The sequence below is a fragment of the Peromyscus leucopus genome, chromosome X, assembly GCF_004664715.2.
Source record: "Peromyscus leucopus breed LL Stock chromosome X, UCI_PerLeu_2.1, whole genome shotgun sequence".
Taxonomy (NCBI): domain Eukaryota; kingdom Metazoa; phylum Chordata; class Mammalia; order Rodentia; family Cricetidae; genus Peromyscus; species Peromyscus leucopus.
Window position 1 is genome coordinate 22,484,436 of NC_051083.1, and position 10,463 is coordinate 22,494,898.

Sequence of the window (10,463 nt, forward strand, 5' to 3'; positions counted from 1 at the left end):
AGTGTTCTCTGAAGAACTCTGCTCGGTCTACCTCTAGTGTCCAGGGTCCAGGAACTAAGAGAAGGGGGCGCATCTGGATCTCCGGTCTTCAGGGCCCTCTCTTGACCCCGCCTTGTAGGCGTGACAGTTACTGAAGCTTCAGTGGGGGTTGGAACTTCCAGATCAAAGCTGGAATGGCTACCCACTACATGCAACAGTGGCACAATTTTTTTTTGGGGGGTTTTCAAGACAGGGTTTCTCTGTGTCATCCTGGTTGTCCTGGAACTCACTCTGTACACCTCGAATTCAGAGATCTGACTGCCTCCCAAATGCTAGGATTTAAGGCATGTGCCACCACTGCCCAGTTAGTGGCACCAATATTATGGGAGCAACAAACACTTTTTCCATTGGATTTATGGCCCACTCCATGAGAGGGAACCTGTACCTGACAATGGTAAAGTGGCCAAGAACCAGAGACTAGATAGCTCATGGACCTAGTGGAAAACCTAATACTAATGTTTTGCTAAAGCAATGATTCTCAACCTTCCTAATGCTGCAACCCTTTAATATAGTTCCTTGTGTTGTGGTGACCCCAACCATAAAATTATTTTCATTGCTACTTCATAACTGTAGTTTTGCTACTGTTATGAATCATAATGTAAATATCTGATATGCAAACCAGGTGAAAGGGTCGTTTGATTCCCAAAGGGGTTGCAACCCACAGGTTGAGAACCACTGTTAAAGGTACATAGACATAAAATAACTCCTGATAGCGTACTGTTATACCTATAGATAGTGCCTCACTCAGCCCTCATCAGCGAAACATCTTGCAGTATATTGGAATTAACACAGAGACCTGCAACTGAACAATGTGCAGAGAGTAAGAGACTTTGAAGCACTCAATACTAAGTGGGGTGTCTTTATCAAAGCCATCATCTCAAGGATCATGAGGAAGAGGATGTGGAAAGATTTTAAGAACCAGAGGTAGTGAATGTCTCCAGGGAAACAGTGTCTGTCAGATACAACAGGACTGATGCACATATGAACTCACAGAGACTGTGGCAGCATGCTCAAGACCTGTACAGGTTCAAGTCAGAAGGGATCCCAGCACTAAGGGGGGGAAGTGGACATGGGGTCCTACCCCTAACCAAGAAGCTATATGCAATTTGATACCTGGCAAAGGGAAATTCTTATTTTTCCAATAGAATGTCACTGTGTATATCAACCATACTCCAGGATAGGCTGAGTACCCAAAAGTAGTTGGCAAAACCAAAATAAACTCAATGTTATTTTTGAAAACTTTTTGTTTAATTTTGCTTTGTTTTGGCTTTTTTGTCTTATTGTTACTTTGCTTGTTTTGATTTTCATTTTGTCTTTGAGGATTTTTGTGGGTTTTGTTTCTCTCTCTCTCTCTCTCTCTCTCTCTCTCTCTCTCTCTCTCTCTCTCTCTTGCCTTGAAAAAAGATTATGAAGTTTGGTGGGTAGGGAGATGGGAAGGAAGTTTCTAGGAGAAACTGGGGGGAGGGAAAACATGATCAAATATATATTTTTTAATCTATAATAATGCCAGTTTTATTCCTCTGGCTAAGAAATCCAGAGGCAATTCCAGGTTTACATTCCTTTTTAATAGTTCATCATCAAGAGGTTAGTGCCTTTATTGCCTCTACAAGCTGGTTTACAAATTAATTTTAATGAACTCCCACTTATTAAAAAATCTGAAGTTCTTTGTGAGACACATACTCATTAAAAATACACATAAGCAAAAACAAAATTAAAACACACCATATAAAGATAAGCACTGTTAAGTTTTTTGAGATATGTATAATTTTACATGTACACACATAATTAGGAATTTTTCTATATATGTGAGCTGATACTAAATATGCTGCTTTTTAATTTGACTTTTAACACTTCCGTGCATAAGTGTAAAACTTTCCCACTGATAAACAAACGTAGAAAATGGGTCAAAATCCAAAATCCAACAAGATGCTGATAACAACAAAACTACCTAAAGAAAATACCTCCAGGTAGTTAGAAGTAAGATGAAGTTCAAAGGTACATTAGGAAATTCTAAGAGAAAAAAGCAGCTGCAAGACTTCAATCTCAGAGAAGAAAAGGTTTCAAGACCTGAAGCTCAAAGGGTAAGGACGGCTTCGGGAATGTCTTTGCTTCTAATGCATCACCACAAACTTGTTTCTTACTCTTTGTATTTCTTCCCTTATCTACTCCTCTTATCACTTCTTCAGGGTCCAAATGTCTTGTGGGAGTGTCCTCTTTAGTTTCTGGGACTGGCTGAGTAGGCTCTTCTCTAAAGCTTCCAGCTGCTTCTTGCCGCCCCTCCCCCTACTTTCACCAGAAGCCTGAAGATTTCCTCCTGCCTGTTGTGGTGGATCTTCTGAAGGATGGCCTTCATCAGCCTTTGGTGTGTTCTGGGCTGTTCCTTCATTCTCTTCATAAGACTTCATTCTCTTTGAATAAATTAACCCTGTAGGTATCTGGAGACTTTTCTCTGTTTTCGCACCTCGATTTATGTCACACCCAAAAGATAAAGAGTCCTGGAAGGAGCTGGGCCACTCACTCTTCTCTAGCAGGACTGAGTTGTTACTGAGGAACTAGTCCTGGATTATAAGGTGATCAAATAATTTGTATGAAAAAATTTTCAATTAAAAAGTCAGAGAAGGGCTGGGTGGTGGTGGTGCACACCTTTAATCCCAGCACTTGGGAGGCAGAGGCAGGTGGATCTCTGTGAGTTTGAGGCCAGCCAGGTCTACAGAGCTAGTTCCAGGAAAGTCAGGACTACACAGAGAAACCCTGTCTCAAAAAACTAGAAAAATAAAAAAATAAAAAAAGGGCTACAGAACCAGACAGAGTTTTCAAAATATGAAACACAAATGACTGAGAAATACTTTCAATGGTCATCATCTTAAACCAAATTATTACAAATTAAAAGCAGTTTGTGGTTGCATCTTACCCAAGTCAGAATGGCCAAGATCAATAAAAGAAAAGACAGCTCATGCTGGTGAAGATGTGGTTTAAGGCGAACACTCACCCACTGGTAAGAGTGTAAACTTGAACAGTCACTGTGAAAATCAGTGTAGGTTCCTTAGGAAGCTGGAACTAGATCTACCTCAAGATCCAGCTATACAACTATTGGGCACATACCCAAATGACTCTACATCTCACTATAGAGATATTTGCTTATTCATGTTCACTGATGCCCTAATCATAATAGCCAGAAGGTGGAAATGGTTTAGATATCACCAACTGATGGATGGAAACTTAAAATGTCATACATTTACACAATGGACTGCTATTCAGCTGTTAAGAATAATGAAATTTGTAGGTAAGTAGATAGAGCTAGAAAAAGTCATCCTGAGTAAGGTAATCCAGACCCAGAAAGGCAAATATTATGTTTTGTCTTATATGTGGATTATAGTAAGCTTTCTTGTCTGGACTGCCAGCCCAAAAATAATGACACAGAGATTTATTACTAATTATGAAAGCTTGACCTTACCTTAGGCTTTTCCACAACTAGCTTATAACTTAATTAACTCATTTATTTATTTATTTTTCTATTGCTTTTTTATTAAGAAATTTTTTATTCATTTTACATACCAATCACAGATCCCCCTCTTCCCTCCTCCCGCCTCTCCAGCCTACCCCCCACAACCCACCTCCCATTTCCTCCTACAAGAAGGTAAAGCCTCCCATGGGGAATCAGCAGAGCCTGGTACATTCAGTAGTAATTCATATTTTTAATCTATGTTCTTCCATGTGGCTTTTTTTAAAACCACTTCTCTCTTTCTGTACACCTGACTAGTTCCACATCTCCAGGCATCTCCCTGTTGTAATTAGCGCACCTAGATTTCCTCCTCCTCTTTCTCTCTGTCCCCGGACATCCCACCTGTCTCTCCTGCCTAGCTGTTAGCCATTCAGCTCTTTATTAAATCAATCACAGCGACACATCTTCACATAGTGTGCAAATATTCCACAACAGTGGATGTTAGCTTTTAAGCCTTAGATATGTGTGTTTCAATCAGAATAGCCACAGAGGTTAGTTAAGTAGTAACAGACAGGGATAGAAGAGGGGATCTTCCAATGAACGGAAATAGAATATAGTGTTATAAATGGATAAAGGAGAAATTAGACTATAAAGATTAAATGGTGAAGGAAATGGAAGGACAGGGTAGAGGAAGGAATATGGGTAGGGACAACTAACACTAAAGACATTTTGAAAATCGAAACCTACTACAGTAGAAGCTTCCTAAAATATATACATGTGTAAAAAGAATTTATATGGAGTCACCATTTGATGTGGGGAGACAATACCACAACTAGACATCTTATACCACCAAGTAAAACCTCCAGTGATATGAATGAGTTACATCTTGTTGAGCCGTTGGACAAAGGGATACCAAGGAAACCCAAAAGCACCTCAGAGTACTGCCAAGGATATTGGCTACCCCCCACAACCTGAAAATAAGGCCCTATTGCTGAAGATACCACTTACTTACGCCATTGAATGTGGAAGAATTGAGCTGGTACACAAAGAGAAGCTTCACTTCTACTGACTAGCACTCATGGTGCTATAAAGTACATTGCACAGCACCGGAGGATAAAAGTAATCACCAATATCACCCTCTATAAACCCTTCTACTTAACAGAGTGACCTGCCTGCAAGATACACTGGTTCAATAGTGTCACAAATTTTATGTGAATAACTAACCACTTTTTGATGGGATTTAAGGCCCATTTCATGAGAGGGAACCAATACCTGACACTGCTAAAGTGGCCAAGAACCTGTGACTAGACAGGTCATGGGCCCTAGGGAAAAACCTACTACTATTATTTTGCTAAAAGAAAATAGCAACAAAAATGTCTCCTGATAGCATATTTCTATATCCATAGATCAGTGCTTCACTTAATCCTCATAAGAGAAGCTTCTTAAAGTACATGAGAATTAACACAGAGACCGACAGGTGAACAATGTGCAGAAAGTGAGAGACTTTGGAGCACTTAATCCTATATGGAATATCTTCATCAAACTCCACCTCCTAAGGATCAGGGATCTATGAGGAAGAGGAAGAGGAAAGATTCTAAGAGCCAGAGGTGGTGGATGACTTCAAGAAAACAGTGTCTTCCATAAAGAACAGGACTGCAACTGCTAGATGAACCTTGATCCTGGTGCTCTGTGCATCCTGTGCCTTGCCATGGCTGACAAGGTAATCAAAGATCAGATTGCAAAGTTAAAGAATGCCTTATCTTTCTTTGATGAGGATGGAGATGGCATCGTTACTACCAGGGAGTTGGGGGTCATGGTGTGATCTCTGGGGCAGAACCCAGCTGGGGCTGAACTCTAGGACATGATCAGTGAGGTGGATGTCTATGGGAATGGGATCATTGACTTCCCAGAGTCTCTGACTGTGATGGTCAAAATTATGAAAGAAGCAGTGGGGGTAAGGAGGAGATCTGAGAGGCCTTCTGTACAAGGATGGAAATAGCTATAGCAGTGTTGCTAAGCTACATCACATTATGATGAACTTGGAGGAGAACTTGACAGATCAGTGAATGAATTGATCCTAGATGTTGACATGGATGGAGACAGCCAGATTGAAGGGACTGAAGTAGCACTGCCTTGTCATGATCTTGTTCTAACTCCACTTTGTGTCTGCTCAGGAACTTTTTGCAAATCTCTAATCCTTGGCAACCTCATCCACCTTGGCAACACATTTCAGTCTTCCTGTGACCCTGACCATGGTCCAAATGTATAACACCCAAAAAACCAGTCTTCCAAAATGAATACCACAAAGTTCCCCAGACCTATACCTGACATAATGTCATTTTGTTTTTTGTCTTTAAAAGCTTCGTGTCTCTCAGCTTCAATGCTATGAGTTCTTTGGAGCAAGAGCCTGCTCTCTGTTGCTGACTAATACAATACTCTGTTTGGGCCTTCTATGTATGGTGGTCTGGAACTTTCTCACCTGGACTTGGAGCCCCAGTGAGATTACCCCATGCATATGGAACTCAGCTTCATACTGGAGCTCCTCAGTCAGTGGGGAGGATGCAGGAGAGGTGCCACCTGAAGATGTTCCAGGGATGACTTCTGTGTTCCCAGACACCAAAGTGGATTGATTCTTCCTGATTCTTCTAGGAGATAAGGCTGTAAACCAATTCTGTTCTGGCTAAGGTGGATAGGCTTCTTGAGGAGCCCTCTTCAAGTTAAGGAGAACCAGCCTGCTGAGGGTTCTTCCTAAGGTTTGGGAAGGAAATGCCTGACAAGGAGCCTTCCCTGGTCTTCTCATGCTATATTGGGATGCCAATAACTGAGGACCCAGTTTTCTGATTCTGTCTCCCATTAGTTTATGGGAGACATGGGGTTTGGGTGGATGGCCAGATAGATTATTGTGTGAGTGACTGTGGATATATTCTGGGCAGGTTATGCTCAGAGGATGTCATCCTTGTTATTGGTGTCTCAGTTTCATCTTGTCGCCTTTGGTTGTCTGTCTTGAGGACAGGAAAGATGACCTGTCCTCCCAGCTCACTTTGACTTACTGGTGGCCAGAAGTCAACCTGGGGTATAAACCTCACTCTTAAGAAGAGATCCATGCACTGCCTTTGTCACCTGTTACATGAGTGGTGCTAATCCCTTTGTGGGATTATATTGACAGCTCCAGTAAACTCTGTCCTCTGATTTTGTTTGTTTGTCCTCCACAGACTCCCCACCTATCTGTTCCCTTTCCCTCCCAGGCTCTCTCCTTATTTGGTCCTTCCTCCCAATCATTTCTTTATCTGCTTCTCCCAGGTTCTCCACCCCTCAGACTTTCCTCTCAACCCCTTTCATTGCCGCCACTCACCTCCTGATTATGGTGTCACCAAGACCCAGAACATAGTCACCTCCAGTCCCCCTTCTCCCAGAGGACTCCCCTGTCTGGTTGGAGGGAGTTATATAGTCTCATCAGCCTGGCCCTGCATGATAAGGTCCCAGCCAGGGCAAGATATCTGTGATGTAGGGCACATGGTGGTTGTGGAGACACTGGAGCAGGATCTGTGAAGTGCGCAGGAGCATAGCAGCCTCCTCTTTATCTTCACAGAGAGCCCAGGCATCCAGGCAGCCTTGCCAGCTGGCAGCTCAGGACCCTATCTCATTGTGGCCAAGAGGTGTATGGCCAGTTTTTCTGTGTGGGAAGGGTTCCTCCAGCTGCATTTCTTGGGCAGGAGACTGAGATAAAAGCTATGCTGGATCCTTTCTATTGGGTCTCCAAACCTGCTTCCTCTAACTCACATAGGATGATAGTCTTTCTGGTTTGGGATTCCCTTGCCTTATGCCTGTGGTCTTCCATTGTTTCTGCCCCTCCCCCAAGCCTGGATACTGTTGCTTTTGTTTCTTTCTCAGTTACAGAGAGCAAATGCCTTTGGGGTAGGAAAATATTATTTAAAAAATATTGTCATATGCTGTTTTAGCTCACTGAAAAGCTGGCTCTGGAGATGAGACTTGGTCCACTCACTTCAGAACCAAGCATGTTTTTCTCAGCTTTCCTTTCAAAGCTCCTGTCCTGGGTCAGACTGGCTTCTTGACTCTGTGACAGGTAGAAAAAAGAGATAGACACTGTGCCCTTGAAAACAGCTAATGAGATGCTTATACATAAAAGGGATTTAAAAAAAGACCCTCTGTTTAAAATGGCTCAATAATAACTCCAGCTGTGACTGTTCAAATAATCATAGGTGGGCTTGTTAAATGTTAATATTCCTTCAGAAACAGATGAAATCGACAAGGCCAGTGGACCTTCACCTTAGTATCCAGTCCCTCCTGGCTTGTATGTAATTAGGTTTTTTTTAAAAAATATTTTATTTTATAATTAATTTAATTTTACATATCAGCCACGGATTCCCCTGTCCTCTCTCCTTCCACCCCCACTCTCCTCCGCGGTGCCCCCCCCCCCCCCCCCGTAATCCAACCCCATTCCCACCTCCTCCAAGGCAAGGTCTCCCCTGGGGATTCAGCCCAGTCTGGTGATTCAGTTGAGGCAGATCCAGTCCCCTCCTCCCTGGATCAAGGCTGAGCAAAGTATCTCAGTATAGGCCCTAGGTTCCAAAAAGCCAGCTCATGATGTAATTAGGTTTCAATTATATGAGGCCTCAAGGTTTTGTGGAGAAGCTAGTGTGTACACCCTGAAAACTAAGAATGGAGAGGGAGTCAACCTATGTAGCTATGGGAATGCTATGATATATACTGAGAAAAGGCCCCAGATATTACCAAACACCTCCCCCCCACACTTTGTGGAAAATTTCTTACAACAAATAGTAGATTTGTTTGTTAATGTTATTATGCTCATGGTATTAAATTTTTTTAGTCAAGAAAAATTTGTATATACAGGTTAAGATGGCTAAATGCAATTACGGATGTTTAGCTCTACCATACTACTTGGTTCTTATTTAAAAAAATAAATGTTTCCTCATTCAAGATTATCTATATTTTTGAAGCTCTTGCTGAAATGTCAAAGTTCTCTGTTTCTGTATCTTTAAAGCCATAGGACAGGGCAAGGTAGATATTAAAAAGTGATAAAAGCCTAAACAGAAAAAGTTGTCTAAAACTCCCCACAAAAGGTTAATATTTAAAAGTACGTGTACAGGCAGTCATAATTTGCTACAAAAGTCATATTTACAGTTTGGATTCTAAGAAACAATAGATATGAGAGAAAAATGTTTAAAAGAATGAGGTTATATTTTTGGTAAAAAGGGTTAAAAAGAAAGGATAATATTTTGAATAAGGATGAATTTTGTATGATAAACTAAGATTTTTGTCCTAGAAATAAAAATGAACAGATGAGGACAAAACCAAGCTGCAGAAGGTATGACTAAGTTCTACAAGTTAATGGAGGCCATGACTTAAGGATGATATATGTTTGGTGATTTAGAGTTACAAATTCCTGATGGTGTAATGATCTGTTCATGGTAACAAAAATTGACTTAAAAATATATGCCTAATTGAGATAATCACTTATGTCTTTGCTAACTTTCTTAAGCTTTAACCATTTGAAGAAGTTAAGTCATAACAAAAACTACAGTAAAAATTATGTATGTAAATTAAAAGTTCTATTAAATTAATTTAGATCTTATAAAAGTATACTATAAAATTGATTTTTAAATGTGGCTCTCAGTTTCTCCATAGACTATATTTCTGGTTTAAAGTTTATTTTGGTATTAAAAGAGCTTCAGTTAAAAAACTGAAAAATTTAAGGATCAAAATCATAACAGGGATAAATTAATTTATAAATGCTAATCTTATAAGAGTTACTTATTGTGAATTCTTAAAAAAAGGGTAATTAAGACATACAAATTATCAGTCACCTTATAGTGATCAAACATTTTTAATGTGCTCAGAATTATGTTTGTAGCCTCACTAAGTACAAATGTAAATGTTGTCAAAGATAAGCCTAAAGCAAAGAACTCAAAACACGTGTTTTTGGAGTCCACACAGCAAAGAAGTATAGACCTCAAATGTCAGTGTTGCTGAAGTTGGGGAGCTTTGTCTATACCTGCACATGCAGTAATGTGGTGGTATTGTGTTCCCCAAAATATTGTGTACCTTAATAAACTTATCTGGGGTGAGAGAACAGAAAAGCCACTAGTTAGGCAGTGATAGCACACGCCTTAATCCTAGCATTCCAGAGGCAGAAATCCATCTGGGATCTCTGTGAGTTCAAGGCCACATTGGAAACAGCCAGGTATGGTGACACACGCCTTTAATCCCAGGAAGCAAGCCTTTAATCCTAGGGAGTGATGGTAGAAAGCAGAAAGGTATATAAGGCGTGAGGACCAGAAACTAGAAGCATTTGGCTGGTTCAGCATTTGGCTGGTTAAGCATGTGACTGGTTAAGCATTTGGCTGGTTAAGCTTTCAGGCTTTGAAGCAGCACAGTTCAGCTGGGATTCATTCTGGATGAGGACTCAGAGGCTTCCAGTCTGAGGAAACAGGACCAGCTGAGGAACTGATGAGGTGAGATAGCTGTGGCTTGTTCTGTCTCTCTGACCTTCCAGTGTTCACCCCAATAACTGGCCTCAGGTTTGATTTTTTAAATAAGAACTTTTAAGATTCCTGCTACACAGTACAGTATTCACTTGTACTGTTTAAATGCAGGCTAATAAAAACCAAACACAAGGAAATCACTGCCATATTAGGTAGCATGAGTGACAGATATTACTCTTTCCCCCCCAAATCTCTACTGGACCTCTTGCTTTGAGAAGGCTATGTGAGCTTGGCTACTGGGGCAAAATTCTCCGAAGTTGTGGGTAGGCTTGGTGCAGGAGAACTTGGTATCCCAAGCCTGCGGCAGAGTTCCCTATGGGGGAAGTTGTGCTCCCCTACCTGGTACAGGAAGCTTCAAGGGTGGAGTTACTGGAGTAAAATTACCCATAGCTGTGGATGGGGTTTGAGCAGGAGGCCATAGTGGCATAGTGCTTATAGTGAGGTTCCTGAGTAGTATT

General features: G+C 41.1%; 1 pseudogene; it reads right to left on the bottom strand.

The window, feature by feature from the left end:
- Positions 1–2,099: 2,099 nt before the first annotated feature.
- On the bottom strand, positions 2,100–2,444 carry LOC114683387 (annotated as a pseudogene).
- Between the last annotated feature and the right edge of the window lie 8,019 nt (positions 2,445–10,463).